This window comes from Adiantum capillus-veneris, chromosome 15 (genome assembly GCF_014529385.1).
Source record: "Adiantum capillus-veneris isolate H3 chromosome 15, ASM1452938v2, whole genome shotgun sequence".
Classification (NCBI taxonomy): Eukaryota; Viridiplantae; Streptophyta; class Polypodiopsida; order Polypodiales; family Pteridaceae; genus Adiantum; species Adiantum capillus-veneris.
The window spans coordinates 83670594-83685901 of record NC_140945.1 but is presented as its reverse complement, the minus strand read 5'-3'; the positions used below and the strand labels follow the sequence as shown (position 1 = coordinate 83685901).

The following is a 15308-nucleotide window of genomic DNA, read 5'->3' as shown; positions in this document are numbered from 1 at the left end:
CTCACCCAAGGCAGGAGTGGATGACTCTAGCGTACTAGCCATATCTGTACACGCAAATAGATGATGGTTAGATGCAAATATTACAAGGGTCGTGTTCTTGTGCATAATTTGTTTTTATTATTTTGTGTTATGGCTCTTGCTCTTTTACTTTTTTATCTTGTTTTTGTGAGTATAAGGCCTTATATATACATTCCCTAAGATTGGAGATGAGAGGTCAGGGAGGAAGGTTGAGAGGGAAGCAAGTGAATGACGGATGTCAGCAAACACTCCCCCCTTCCTTGGGTAGATCATACTTTTTGGAATGATGTCGTCACCTTTTGAAACCAATTGTTCCAAGTTGTTATGGTAAAGGCTTTAACCAATAGTTTTCGATCACCCTATGTGTTTCATCTAGTTGCAAGGGTGGTAAGGTACTCTCATGATTTTATTTGCAACATTGTTGGAGGTGGTGAATCTACAACGGGAGGTGCAAACTCTTTCTTGCTTGTATGGATATGTCAATAATAGGTGGAGGTTGTGTCGAAGCTTCTATTTCCGTATAGGAACTACATGAAGAGCAAGAAGCTTCATTTGCTTTTCTTGTTCCTGAGCTAGGTGGAACAAATCGTTCTTTCTTTGGTACCCAAACTAGCTCTGGAGCAGGTGTGTCGCATTCCGTGATTTTTTCCTTTCCCACGATTTTCAATTGTTTTGGAGCCACAAGATTGGGTTTACATGGGCAGGTGACAGGTAAGAGTAACAATTTACGTTGGGCACCCAGATTTGATCATTCCTTTATAGTATCCTTGGGCTTTTAATAGTCGTTTAGGAATCCAGCGTCACGTTTTCTTACATTTCTTGGAGCGAGTGGGACGTTTCTTATGAGGCTTCCGTTTGTTTTTAGCATCATCCATGGTTACTAAAGAAGCTTTAGGGACCCACTTGTATGCTTTCTTTGTTATATTAGGATGGTTCTTGTGTGTCTCAAGCTTTCTTTCAACTACATCAGTTGAAGATCTATAGAGTTGGGCTATGGGGACGTATGGTTCAACCTCCTGGACATGCAATGTCTTGGGTTTTATTTCCTTAGGCAATATCTCAGGGACTATGGCTTGAGTGGTAGGGATAAGAGTTGGTTTTTGCGTTGTGACACCCCCAGTCCCCCAATCGATAGTGCATTTGGTGGCTATCATCCACGTGCGTCCTAGGTTTATATTACCCTCCATAGTTCTAGTAGGCATGACCAAAAAGTCTTGAGCTACAATTCCATTGTCATAACTGACAGAAGTGTGCCAGATTCCAAAAACCGTAGTTTTTTTCTTGTTGACACCCTTGACTTGGATAATACTCTCAGATAGAGGTGGCTTCCCTAACTGACACCACACCCCATAGGATAGCAGATTATATTTAGCACCCGTGTCCAATAAAGCGTTATATAGCACTTTTCCATAGGCACTATTTAACTCAATAGGGTATCGTAGAGGTGTGTCAGAGTCCAACCAATCCTCTTCGATTTCCACGTGGCATGCATTTGTGACTCCAAGGTTAGCCTCTCGTTTTTGTCTTATACGTTGTTGTCGCTCCTTAGCCTCAGCTTGAGCTTGTATCTTCTTTAACTCGGTTTGTGCTTTGGCGGCCTTCTTTTGATGAATGGCCCGTAGTTCTTCTTGGCTTAAAGGATCATAATATATTTTGAATTTACTCCCATTGAGGAATCCAATGGTTTTAACTCCATCAAGAGTTTCCACACGAAGGGTACCTTGTGGGGTAATTTCACATACTCTATATGGTCCTTTACCATCATATTTTTCTTCTCTTTACGTACTCCATACATAAGGACTTTATCACCAACTTTGATGTCCTTGTCCTTCACATGGCGATCAAACCACTTCTTTCTCCTATCCTTTTCCACAAGAGCATTTTGCACAGCCAACTGTCTCTCTTCGTCTAGTTTTTCTAAGATATACAAACGCTCGGTTAAGGGGTTACCATTCCATCCTTCTTGCGAAGCTACCCTAAGACTAGGAATGACAAACTCCCAAGGCATAACCGCTTCTTGGCCGTATACCATTTTGAATGGCGTACAATTAATAGCCACTTTACAAGCAGTACAATAAGCCCATACAGCAGATGTCAACTTCAAATCCCAATCAGTGCCATGAGCTTCTACCGTCTTGGTTAAAATAGAGATTAGAGTCTTGTTGGTGCTCTCGGCTTGTCCATTAGCTTGCGTGTAATAAGGTGTAGACTTATGGTGGGATATCATAAAGGTCGTGGTAAGCTCTCTTATTACCTCATTTATAAAATGTGTAGCATTATCACTAACAATTTCAAAAGGGCAACCAAATCTTGTGATAATGTTCTAAAAAAGAAACTTAGCTGTTGTCCCCGCGTCAGCTTTTTGTGAAGCCTTAGCTTCAGCCTACTTTGTTACATAGTCCGTAGAAACTAGAATATATCGAGATTGAGTGTTGCGAGCTGCGGGACTAATTGGACCTACAAAGTCTAAGCCCCATTTTTCAAATGGTTGGGTTACTTTAATAGGATGTAAGGGCATTCTGTCTTTGCGCTGTGTGGTCTTGTAACGTTGGCACTCATCACACCTTTTGTAAAAAGTGATGCATCCTTAAATAAGCACCATGTTGCAGCACCAATCAGTCTGATTGGCACCAATAGCCTTTGGGTTACTTTAATAGGAGTAAGGGCATTTTGTCCGCTGTGTGGTCTTGTAACGTTGGCACTCATCACACCCTTTTGTAAAAAGTGATGCATCCTTAAATAAAGTTGGCCACCATAGCCTGATTGCAGCACCTTTCTAGCAGTCAGGTCTCCTGAAAAATGTCCCCTTGCTATGCCCATATGTGCTTCTTGCAAGATATACAAATATTCATCCTCGCGGGCACAACGCCTAAGAATATCGTCCTTGCCTAGTCTATACAGAGTTCCAGCAATCAAACAATAGGGTTCACATTCTTTTACTAGCCTTCGAGCGATATCCTTACGAAGTTCCTTGGGTGGAAAACCATTAACTAAAAAGTTAACAATGTTCTCACTCCATTCAGGCATAGTCTCAACTATGAATAGGGAAGTATCGGGTAATTCATCATCAACTCCTGTAGGGGCTTCACCATTGGGTATGCGAGACAAATGATCAGCCATGACGTGCCTTTTACCGGGTCTCACTACAATCGTGAAATCAAACTAACTCCAGAAGAATTAACAACCATCGTGTGATTCTTCCTGTGGAGCATGGCTTGTTTACCAGATACAGCAACGCTTGATGATCCACATAAAATACAAACTTGTTTGCCAGAAGGTAGTAGCGAAATTTCTTTACTGCATAAACCATTGCTAAACCTTCTCGCTCTGTAGTGGTGTAGTTCCTTTCAGCATCGTTCAATTGACGGCTTGCAAAGCTAATGGGATAGTCCAATTTATGTTCTCCTGGTTGAGTGAGAACACACCCAATAGCAAAGTTTGATGCATCAATATGCACATGGAAAATGACATCCCAGTTAGGTGTCCTTAAAATCGGAGCACTTGCTAGTGTTTTCTTCAATTGTTCATAGGCCTGGTCACACTCTTCAGTCCATTTAAATTCAATGAGAAGCTTGTACAAAGGACGTGCTATCTCAGCGAAAAATAAAATAAACCGTCGATAATAACCCACGTGTCCCATGAACCTTTGAACTCCCTTGTAATTGGTTGGTGGTGGTAACTCTAGAATCACTTTATTTTTGCTCTCATCGGTTGAGATACCATTCTTAGATACTATATGCCCTAAAATAACTCCATGCTTGACCCAAAATTGGCATTTGAACGGGTTCAATGAGATACGATATAACCTACACTTTTCAAACACCTTCCGCAAACATGATAGATGTTCTTTTCAAGAAGAGTAAACACAAAGGTCGTCTAAGAAAGCTTCACAAAACTCTCTCAAATATTCTTTAAAAGCAGTGTTTATTAATCGTTGGAATGTAGCAGGGGCATTTGTTAAGCCAAAAAGCCATCACACAAAATGCAAACACGCCCAAATTCTGTGATGAAGGCAGTTTTAGCTTGGTCCTCTAGCGCTATCGTGATTTGGTTGTAGCCTGAGTACCCATCTAGAAAGCTATAAGCTTCCTTGCCTGCAACTCTTTCGAGTACATGTTCGGAATATGGTAGGGGGTAATGGTCTCTTCTAGTAGCTGCATTAACTTTTTTGAGGTCCACGCACACCCTGAGTTTCCCATTCTTTTTTGGCACGATAACTATTGGAGACACCCATTCAGAGTGTTCAATAGGATATATGAACCCACATTTGATAAGCTTTTCTAGTTCTTCTTGAATGATCTTTGCGTACTTAGGATTCATCGGGTAGGGTCTTTGTTGTACGGGCTTCGCAGTGCTAATCATAGGGATTGTATGTTGGACCACAGAAGGTGGAACACCTTTCATATCATGGTATGTCCAAGCGAATATGTCCTTGAATTCCTTGAGAAGCTCTTTGAGGACCGCCTCTTCAACTTCTGTGAGGTCTTGGGCAATAAAAACAGGTTTTGATTCTTCACCGGGGTGGCTAATTCTATTTCTTTAACTATTGCCGGACCATCATAGATTCCATTATTCCCATCGATAGGTATTCTTTGGGCTTTTGTGTACACAACCTTTGCTTCCCCTGTGGTGTAAGATTTGAAATGTTCTGGTGCAGGATGCAAGTCTGTGGATTCTGGTTGTGCTTTGGTCTGTGCTTCTATTTCTGCTTTCTTGTGTTGTCGAGCTAACTCTTGGTTTTGACGCCGCCTTGCAGTGCGGCTCAACTTTGGCTTGTCTATGATCTCTAATTGGGCTATGTCATGGGGTCGTGGTCTACACCACATAACATTTTGGAGATATTCACCCCAATCGTCTACCAATTTTCGATGAGCATCACATGCTCCTATATAACTGAGCCATTCTGCTGAGGATCTCTTCTTTTTTATCCTAGCACGTACATTGGCTCCAAATCGACGCCTCTTAACGTTTTTCCTTTTCTTATTTGAGACCTGCTTTTGATTTGCATTTAGATCTGGCTCACTAAAGGAGTCCTCGTTGGTGTCCTCTTCACTCTCGGAGGAGCTATCATCGGTTGATGTGCTCGGTCCTTCCGAATGTTTTGACTCTGAACTTGCTCCACTCTCTAATTCATGAGATTCAGAATCCGTTTCACTCTGGAAGTCCGTGTCTGAGTCGTGTTGGTCAAAGTCTTCTATTGAGCTATCGGTGTCACTGTCAGATTGGTCTACAATTGCCTTGCCCTTAGAAGATACATGTATGGCACTTATCATGTTCAGAGGTGCAATTTGTGGTACCTCTTCCCCCTCTGGTGTGACCCAAGTGGTTCCTCTATTTCCCCAGGTATCTATGGTTGCAGCTAGGTGTACCCAGTCTACGTTGTCTGATTCCGTAATACCCGGTAACACATCCATGTAAGGAGAATCTTGGCCAATGTCTGTATCTTTCTTACAAGTGTAACAATATTGTAGTAGGGCCGAGTGAACTGTGGTGTCAGAGCGATGATCAATAATGGTTTTACTCCCTAAGGGGTGTACCTTACCAGTCACCAAATCCACTCTAAGGACAGAGTCTTGGAATTGCAAATAGACATGATTTTTAGACCAATCATGAACCATTTGTGCTTCCCTCATGAATGGTCGTCCTAAAATCATTTCATATGACATAATGTGTTTAGAGAAATCCATTACAATAAACGTATGTCGTACCTTGTGTCCTAGAACTTTGATCTTAAGATCCTTGAGCATCCCCATAGGTTTGGCTATGGTACCATTTGCCATCTTTACCACAATGTTAGTAACACTGAGGCGGGGTTTTCCTATGGATTCCCAACAATCTTTTGTAACGATGCTAACTCCCGCACCACCATCAAGAATTCCCTTTATAGTTAATCCCTTGGTAGTGATGGGTAGGGTCGCATTAGACTCGTCGCCTTCAAAATACTGCCCTAATTCGTTAATGGGTACCTCGATCACAGACTCGTGTCCATATAAGTCAAGTGATTGCACATGATTTTCCTCATCAATCATAATCGAGTCAGGCCTATTTGGTTGCGCAAACTGCGGTAATCCCGTTCGTAGCTCTCCGTTAAGGAATGCTCGAAGTGCAAGGAATAACTCAGGATCTCCATACAGCTTTGCTATGATCGTGGTTCGGACCTCAGAAGACATGAAGTCCACTAGTTTGGCAACATTCATTGGCATTTTGCAGGGTGTAGGTCCTTGACTAGGAACTGGTGAGGATGGAATCTCATATTCCTCAATGGGATCAGGTATTCCTTCGTTAAACATCCTTTCCAACAAGAAAGGTGTATGCTCACTTTCTGATGTCCCGTCCTCACTCCCTTCTTGGATGATACTAGATATGGCTAACGGTCTATGGTTCATGTGGGGTGGATACACTTGCGTGGGAAACACTGTGTCATGAATTTTGACATGCATGGGTTCTGGTTCTAGTTTCCTTTGAGTCTCCTCCACTAAACCTCTTAGATGTTTCACCTGCTCAATCTCGTCTACTGGGTTTGGGTACGTCCCAATTTTCTTTTTACGATTCTTCCCTTTTTGCCCCTGCGGTTTATCTTGGGGGTCTTGGATTGGATTTGGAAACACTTGTGGTGTTTTCAGAGGCTCTTTATGGTTTTCTCTTATTCGGTTTTTCATTTGGTTCCATGTTACGGTTTTCTTGTCGGTCTTTCCCTTTGTGGTATTGGTTCTAGTCTCCATTGTCTCGATTGAATCTGAATCATCCTCGAGGTCATTCATATACACGGGGTCATCTCCTGTTCCTATGTTTGTTTTGGAACTTGGCTTTGAATTTCCCGTATTCTGCGACCTCTTCCTTCGTGTCTTCTTTTTCTTTGCTTGGATAACTGACGCGGTATCTCTCTCTTCGAGGATATGGCTTGGCCCTTGAAGCATGGACCGTGTAATCGCATAAGCGGGTGCGACGGGTGGTATTGGCGATGTCACACTAGCAATTTCGACCAAATTTAGGGGTGTGATTTTAGGCGCATTTGGGTTATAGGGGCATTGGCAATCAAGTGATCTATGCCACAACGATTACATGTGAGTATTGGCATTGCAGACGTGCTCCCTTGATTCATTTGCATCTGTGCAGCATTCTTGCAGCCTAATACGGCACTCCGCTGCCCGATGTGGTCCACCACACTCGTAGCATTGAAGAGGTGGCCTCCTAGCCTGGGTGTTGATATTTTGACCTCTGGATGCGAGAGCAGCAGCTTGATAAACCGGCTTGACTTGCCCCCAACAATCTTCCATGTAGTATATAGGACACTCTTCCAATATATCAAGTCCGTAGGCAATACTAGTGTCTATTTCCTCCTCACAGCCATCTGCATAAGCATTAGATGGCTCGCAACCCACTTGGTTCATAGGGGCGACTCTTGGATGCGGGGGCTGCGGTCCTAGCACAGGAGGTGGTAGCGGTGTAGCTTGTACAACATTTTGAGATCTAGGACCATGTGTTGCGGTAGTTGGTCCACAGGTGGAGCAGGCATCAATACAAGAGCTCGAGGCGCATCCGTCCAGGCTACAGGTGGTCTATTTGCCATCATACGTTTGATCATTAAACAATCCTTAGCTTGGTGACCATACCTACCACATGCGTTGCAAGTTCCATTAAATTTTACTCTAAACGTAGGGCACTCACTAGTGCTATGTGGACCTAAGAAAATGGAACACCATTGTTGCTCCCTTCTTGGATACATGTGACTATTTTGAGGGGGTCGATTATCCTTAAGAGACTCTTGGATTGCCTTGGTGAGGTCTGTCAAGAATGTCTCAAATACCTTTGGCTCATTGGCAATGGGCTTTGCAGTCATGGGTTCATACTCAATGGCTTGTGAGCTAGTGGATCTCATGTCAGTAGACACCCTAATGCCTGCTATCATCAAGTTGTCCTCTAATTGGATTGCATTGGCAGTGACATCTTCCCAGGTTGTGATACCTCTAATCACTAGTCCATTATAGATTCCTTCATTCCTCAACCCTCGAATGAATTGATCAAGCAGTTGGTTATTGTTGAAGCGCTCATTTACAGGGTAGCGAGAGTTTAAGTGCTTTAGACGACTAATGAAGTCCCTTACTGACTCTCCTTACGTTCGACCTTCTGTAGCTGAGATGATACACCCCAAAGCACACCTTCTCGTATGTACTCCTTTAGAAACAACCTTCGAAGGGTAGGGTAGATTGTTTTCTCGTCCACCCTTAGGGTTCTATACCAATCTCCAGCCTTCCCACTTAATGCCAAGCTTAAGGCATTGCACTTATGTAGTTCGTTGTGTTCCCCTAAGGAATCACATACTTGTTCAAACACTTCAATGTGTTTTCTAGCATCTTCGTCCCCATTGAATTTTTGCGTGAGTTTGGCAATTTGTACTGCCTTACTTCTAGGCTCTCTATCAGATGCATGACGCATATTTTCCGCGATAGATCGACCTATGGTTTGAGCAAACGCTGCCAAGTCACCTATGTGAGGAGCAGGGCCGGGGAGGTACTCTTGGAATCATATGTGGGAGAGGGACGGGTACCGGTCTTGGCATATGTGTGGATGATGCAGGATATGGAACATAACCGGGCATAGGTCCACTCGGATAAGGGCTAGGGAGTGGCACTCGAGGAGCATAAACAAGTGGTACAATTGGAGGTGTGGGGGCCATGTGTGCATAAGGGGCTAGAGGCACATACGGTCGAGGCCCCATATTAGGTACTACGACACTAGGTAGTGGCACTGTGCTACTACCGTAGATGTCATCGGTACATTCTCTGTCAGGCCTATCCCTGGAGTGAGCACTGTGTTTTCCTTAATAGAGGGTTTGAGCCAAGTTAGGGAAGCTAAAGTTTTTCGCACGGAGGCTCAAATTGCATAGAGACCCTAGGTGAAATGACGTAAGATGGGTCCATGGGACTCATTAGAGGAGTCTCCATTTGTGATAGAGTAGGCTGTTGAGCCTTGCTCGTATCCAAAAATCTCATGGGGCCAGTTGAGAGTAGATTTACCCCTCGGTTTTTGCCTTTCTGATTGAATAATGCCATGGATAACATTACAGATCATTTTCTGTTGATCTTCGATACTCGTGGCACTAGAGGTGGATTGTACAATCTCTATCCATCCTACATGGTAGGCGGAGGTGTAGATCCGTCAACACCTCAGTGTGGAGGTATGTCCAATGATCATTTGAACAATCCTTCTAGAGTACGTGTTAACCGGTTTCTTGTGAGGTAGAAGCAATGTTGCTCCTCGTGGTTTTACTTGTCACCAACAGTACTCTAGAGGGAACTTCTGAAGGAGGCATCTCAACAGGGCCTTCTTGGTAAGAAGTTGGCAGGATATCCACATGGACACTCTTTGGGGGTGTGGGGTCCACGTGCGATGTGAAAGGAGAGTCCACTTCCCCACCCCCTTCGTGTGCTTCATTTGCATCAGGTTCCGAGCGAGTAGCTCTACCTAATGTTTCCATGAAACGGCTAAACATACTAGTACTAGGCTGTGGAGCTTCAGGAGGTGCATGGCCTTCTCTCTCAGTGTTTTGGGTAGGGTATGCTTCCATGATTTCTGAGTCGGAGGAGGAATCACTAGCGGCTATTTTAGGGTCTTGGGTGGTGCTACCTTGTGTCCCCGTTGAGGGTCTAGAGCCTATCGTGGATGGGTAATGGGTGTCCGTATGAACAGAGGCATCCTCAATATGCTCGTGTTCTAGCACCCGCCCAGAGCGTAAGTGCATGTGCTTTTGATACCCTAAGGTGTCAAAAAGCTGCTCTAGGAGGCCTTGTGACTAGTTTTTTGCGTGTTTTTTGTTTGTTTTTTTGCTAGATTTTTTAGAGCGTGTCGTGGAATGGACCATGTGATAGCTCGAAACGAGCGTATCGCTAGGAGGGACAAGCTGTGATTTACAGCCCACCGTTTGGTTCTGTTTTGCTCCAAAAAAGCCCGAAACAGTCTTTTCCTAGTTGGGAAACTAGGCTCCAAATAGCAAGTCCTAGTGTGCAATGAAGGAGAGGAGAGTGTAGGACTTATCCCACATTTCTCACTCCCTCCTTGTGAGTCTAGCCTATATATATAGGAGTGAGACTACCCTATACCATAAGACAGAGACAAAGCCAAGGATTGGGATTGGGATTGGGATTGGGTCAAATGATCCCGATCCCGATCTCACTTTTATACAAACCAGCCCGTCCGTTTTTATAAACTCTCCCTCACTCACGTTTTTATTTTTTGATTTTTTTTTTAAAATTTAAATTTTTAAAATTTTTTTTGGATATTATTTGGTACGCGTTTTGGTGCGCGTTGACCTCACCTAACTATTTACTGTCTCACCTACCTACTGACCTGCTAATCAGTGGTTCACCTAATTACTAACTTACTTAATTAACTAACTGTGCGCCTAACTGTGCACAAACCAGAAAACACAGAAAATGCAGAAAATTGAAACATGACAGAACTGTGCAGTGCAAACCAAAAAATGCAGAAAACGCAGAAACGCAAGAAATGCTAACTGTGTAAGGTGAAATCTGAGCTTAATAGAACTAGCAAAACAGAGCTTAACAGAACACAGAAAACTTGAATGTGGTCAACAACATTGTGTCTTTGTCTACTGTTTTTGCATAACAACAATAATCAAACTTAAGCCGCGCCTTCCCTACATAAAAAATAGCTTCAATACAATTTACAGGTAGCCATTGGAGCTTCACGCGCAGCAGCTCTCCGACAGCAGTGCCAAAAATGTCAAGGCTAGGGACTTGCTACGCGCCGTGTGCGAGCCACAAAGGCTCCTAGCACACAGTCATACAATAGACAAGCTCACAAGGAAGAATGGTGTGTCACTCACCTTCCTGCGTAGTTGCGAATGAAGGATTCCCGCGCCGCAAAGAAGAGGGAGACGCCGCTACGCCGTGCTCAACCGCCTCGCCGCCGTCGTGCCGCCGCAACGCTCGATCACACACACACTCTCACACTCTCTCTCTCTCTCTCTCTCACACGTACACACACACACACACAAGGAGATGGTGAAGGAGAAGGTGGAGATGGAGCAAGAGCGGCTTCTATTGCACAATGAGAGAATGAGTAAAAATTAGGTTTAGTGGCTTTTATATGAGCTCACCCATTTCACACTTGGGCGCCCATACTTAGCCAACTAACTCCTTGAATATTCCAGTTAGAGTGCGCCTGTCATCGGCGATCACCCTTACCCTGTTCCTATTGGTCTGACAAGCCCGGTACCTGACTCTAAATAATACAACGTTTATAAATCATAGGGTGTCCGTGTGCCGTGAGGGTTAACAGGTGAAGGTGTCGCCTTTTCAACACTTAAGGAATGCAATTCTAGTAAGAAAAGTGTTGCCCTTCACCCAACATGGATAATAACAATAGGCTAGAAGTTCTTCCTTTTTGTTTTATGCAACACATGCATGTAAACTATACATTGATAGGAAGATATTGTACCAACAAAAGATTGTTTTTCTATTTGGAGAAAAAATGCTAGACGAAATTCTTAGTTCCCCACATCCCATCATCTTGCCCATTCTTGATTACTACCACTCTTTTCATGTAAGTATCTTTATTCTATTCTAGCCTTGTGGTCTTTTTAGCTCCAACTCTAATTTTCCACCCTTGTAAACCTTTATGAACCACTAAGTCATTTCCAAAATAAAAAGCGGGAGGGGGGAGGGATTGTCTACTCATGAATTAACTGGTATGGCACTTGTCTCTTTCCCCACATTCAGTGGCAAGAAGAGAGAAGACATCACCACTATTTTTGTGGATAACTCACTTGTGTAGTATCCAAAAAGGATTATGATGCCTCATTGCTACGCATTATCCCTCTACTGAATGATGAAACTAGAGGCCATGTCTTGGTACAATGCTTTGCCCCAAGATACCAAGGATGCATGTGACTTACTATGTGTTGCCATTGTGAAGAGGTATGGTGAAGGTACTAACTCAGAGAAGTTATAGCAACTCCTGAGACAGAGTTGAAGCAGGGATATCAGCTAGAATATACCACTTACGAATCCAAGTTTGTAGATTTTTGGGAGCGATGGATTGCCTCGCTGAAGAAGGTGAAGGAGCACCTAATTTACTCAAGAAGAACCGTTTCATTGCTGGCATGTGGTCACCGCTTAAAGAGATGATAAAGGGGAGATTCCCTGCAACGTATGAGTTGGCAGTGAAAGTAGCCCACCTTAAAGACAAGAAGCTGTGCATGCAAGCAAGAGCCAACAAATCAGAGGATTCAGCTCAGTCTGAATAACCTAATGACTACAATGGCCACTCAAAGGATCCAACCACAAGAGGCATCAAAAGAGAAATAAGACCTGTTGAGCCTCATCACTACTCAGCGGGAGAATATGTATGTGCATTTGGTGCACCAAGGGCATGCACACCATCAAAATCAACAACAAGGGAGAGGAAAACAAAGGAAGAACCAAGAGTACCATTGTTACAATTTTGGAGAAGATGGTCATGGCATGTATTATTGTCCACACCCAAGGAGGCAGAATTTCCACAAAGGAGCAAGACAAAACCAACTCTCACCACCAAGGGCAAGACCAGTACCACCATGCAAAACTTACAACAACGACCTTATTGGGGTAAAGGTGGTGTGTCTCTTACCTCGATTGGACACACTAGAGACATACGATTTTCCATTACTTGTACACACCTTATTCTTTATTAGATAGAAGAATAAGGGGCTCTCTCACGCACATAGTGTTGGGCTGCTCCGATCTAGCAGGGGGAGGAGACGCTTCCTCTTTATACATACACCCAAAATGGTGACACACAACAATCCCTTTCTTATAGAAATGCTCAAGGGGGGCGCCAACAGGCTTGTTACGTGGGCCTTGAGAATGTCACCCGACAAGACTCGGATAGGTCAGAGTGTAGAAGCCCTTAACGAGTTAACCGAAGGTGGGGTGGACTTCTTAGGGATGATAGATTGGGTAACAAAAAAAGTGAGGTATGACATGGGGGCCAAAATCCCACTAGGAGCAAAGAAGGTGCCAATCCCTGGGTCTCTCTATGAGGATTATATCCTCTATGTAGATGCAAATGGGATAGAACCAATCCCATTTAACCAATTTGGGTATGCATTAGAAAACATTATATGATCACATGGATATCGCAACGTTGTTATTAGGAGGAGATCTACAGGGAGAGCAGTGCAAGGACTAAGGCTTGGTTATGGGGAACCCATACAGAAGAACAAAATAACTGGTTCGATGTGGAACCTAATGAAAACTGATCCTTGGCCCGAGTTTAAGGAGGACAAGGAAGGATAGGAACGAGGAGGCTGCAAGATGGTCGACCATGTTGAAGGCATGGATGGTGTCGATAGTTTCAAGATTTTATCCAGCAGGGAATACATGGAGGGAAAGGATGATGAGCCCAAAATAGGAGGGTGCCTTCTATCCAACTGGGGGGGGGGGGGGGGGGGGGGCGATCCTGGAAGAAGAACTGACCGTGGGAGTGAATGAGGGCGAGCCTCTGGATAATCAACTAACCCACCTTGAAATGGAGAGGACCCTGGAATTATTAGAGCAGTATCAGGAGCTTGGGGAGGCCTATTGCAGGAAGGAGATATAGACGGAGGACCAGATGGTTTAGTGGGTAGTGTCTCGCATCAAGGTAAGGGAGGGCCTTAAGGAATGGGTGGGGGGCCTTCTTATTGCTCGTCCTACTTGTCCTTTTTTTGGTATACCTATTACACAACAATGAAGTGTGGGGCACACTTGGGGTGGCCATCTCTGCCTTTCACGATGGAACGCCTCGTGGGCATGTGATCTATATAACTAAAGGGAAATTTAGGAGAGAACTGGATAGTCAAAAGGGTAAGGAGCGGCCCGCTAAGAAATCACTAAGAACTACCCCCCCTACAAGGACATTGCCAACTCTAGACTACACTGCACTCTATGAATACCCACTCAGGTGGGTCCCTTAAAAGGAGGTGGATAAGATATGCCAATAGATCGATTTGGTCCACTTAGACTACAGAAGGGCGAGGTACTAACAGTCACCACAGGTTACTATGGCTTAAAGAGTGCCACCAGTGCAGCTCCTTAAGAATGGATTTTGAGGTGGGTCATTGTCCATTAGGTTCACCCAACCTTAGGTGTTTTGTGTACTCTTTTATTTCCCATTGGCTCAAGACGGTGCTACTTCCCTTGCAATCATCTGAGATAAGATGGTACAAGATGACCCTTTACCTTGCGAGCGGTAAGACCTATCAAATACCTTTGGTGGTCAAGTATGGTAAGTTTGAGGGGCCTCAAAATACCGAAATGATATGTTTGAGGTTAGCCTTATTTCTAACCAAGGGTCTAAAGCTACAAAGACGTTCTGCCTTTGAGGCGTAGCTGAGGCCTATGACCAGTTTGACCACCCTGACCTCAAAGCGTCCAAAATAATCCAACAAACCCAGATCATTGAGAGGTCGTTGGCCACCCCAATGATCTTACCAATCCTAAGAATCATTGAGGGGGACCAAGAGGTCATGATCTTATGATACATAAAAATACCAGAGGTCATAATATTACGATATGTAAAAATACCTGAGGCGAAAAGGACGGCATGGCAATGGGATCCTAAGCGGCACGAGAATATTGTGCCCATCCATTGCCCAATCGTCTTTTGCATGGGATTTCATTAACCGGGCATAAAACAGGTGGAGGGAGGTAACTAATGGTTGATGATGAAGTGCGCGAGCGGGAGCGTGTGAGAGTGTGTACAACAATGGAGAATAGAGGAGAAGAGGATACCTTGTGTTTGCAAGGGCTAAAACTCACTCTCTACATGTGAGCCCCCTTATTCTATTATGTACATAATGAATAAGTATAGTGGGAGGGCACCTAGACTAACCGGCCACATGGGGCTTTTCCCCAACAACCTCCCACGTAAAGGCCAATGTGGTCGTGAGAGAGAAAAGAAAACCGTACAAAACCTGTACAAGGTCATCACAAGTATGACCTCAGACAACACCCACTGGCTCATTGAATCTGTGTACATCCAGCTCTAATTGTAGAGAAAGTATAGAGCGATCGACACCATACTCCTCACACAAGCCGCACACATCCTGCAGGTATCTCACCATATGCTGCAAAGTACCCCTATGCTCAAGGCCAACGTCAGTCACTGCACAACTAACTGCTCTCACTACAAATGCACCTACTGCAAATGTAATCTCGGGTCTTGAGATCAGTATCTTGTACATGAGACTCCTGAATGCTAATGCAATCCTAGCAATATCTGCCAATTTGACCATCTCAGTCAAATCT

At 44.1% G+C, this 15308-nt stretch overlaps 1 pseudogene; it reads left to right on the top strand.

The window, feature by feature from the left end:
• Positions 1 to 12884: 12884 nt before the first annotated feature.
• Positions 12885 to 13495, top strand: LOC147440983 (uncharacterized; annotated as a pseudogene).
• Positions 13496 to 15308: the final 1813 nt, after the last annotated feature.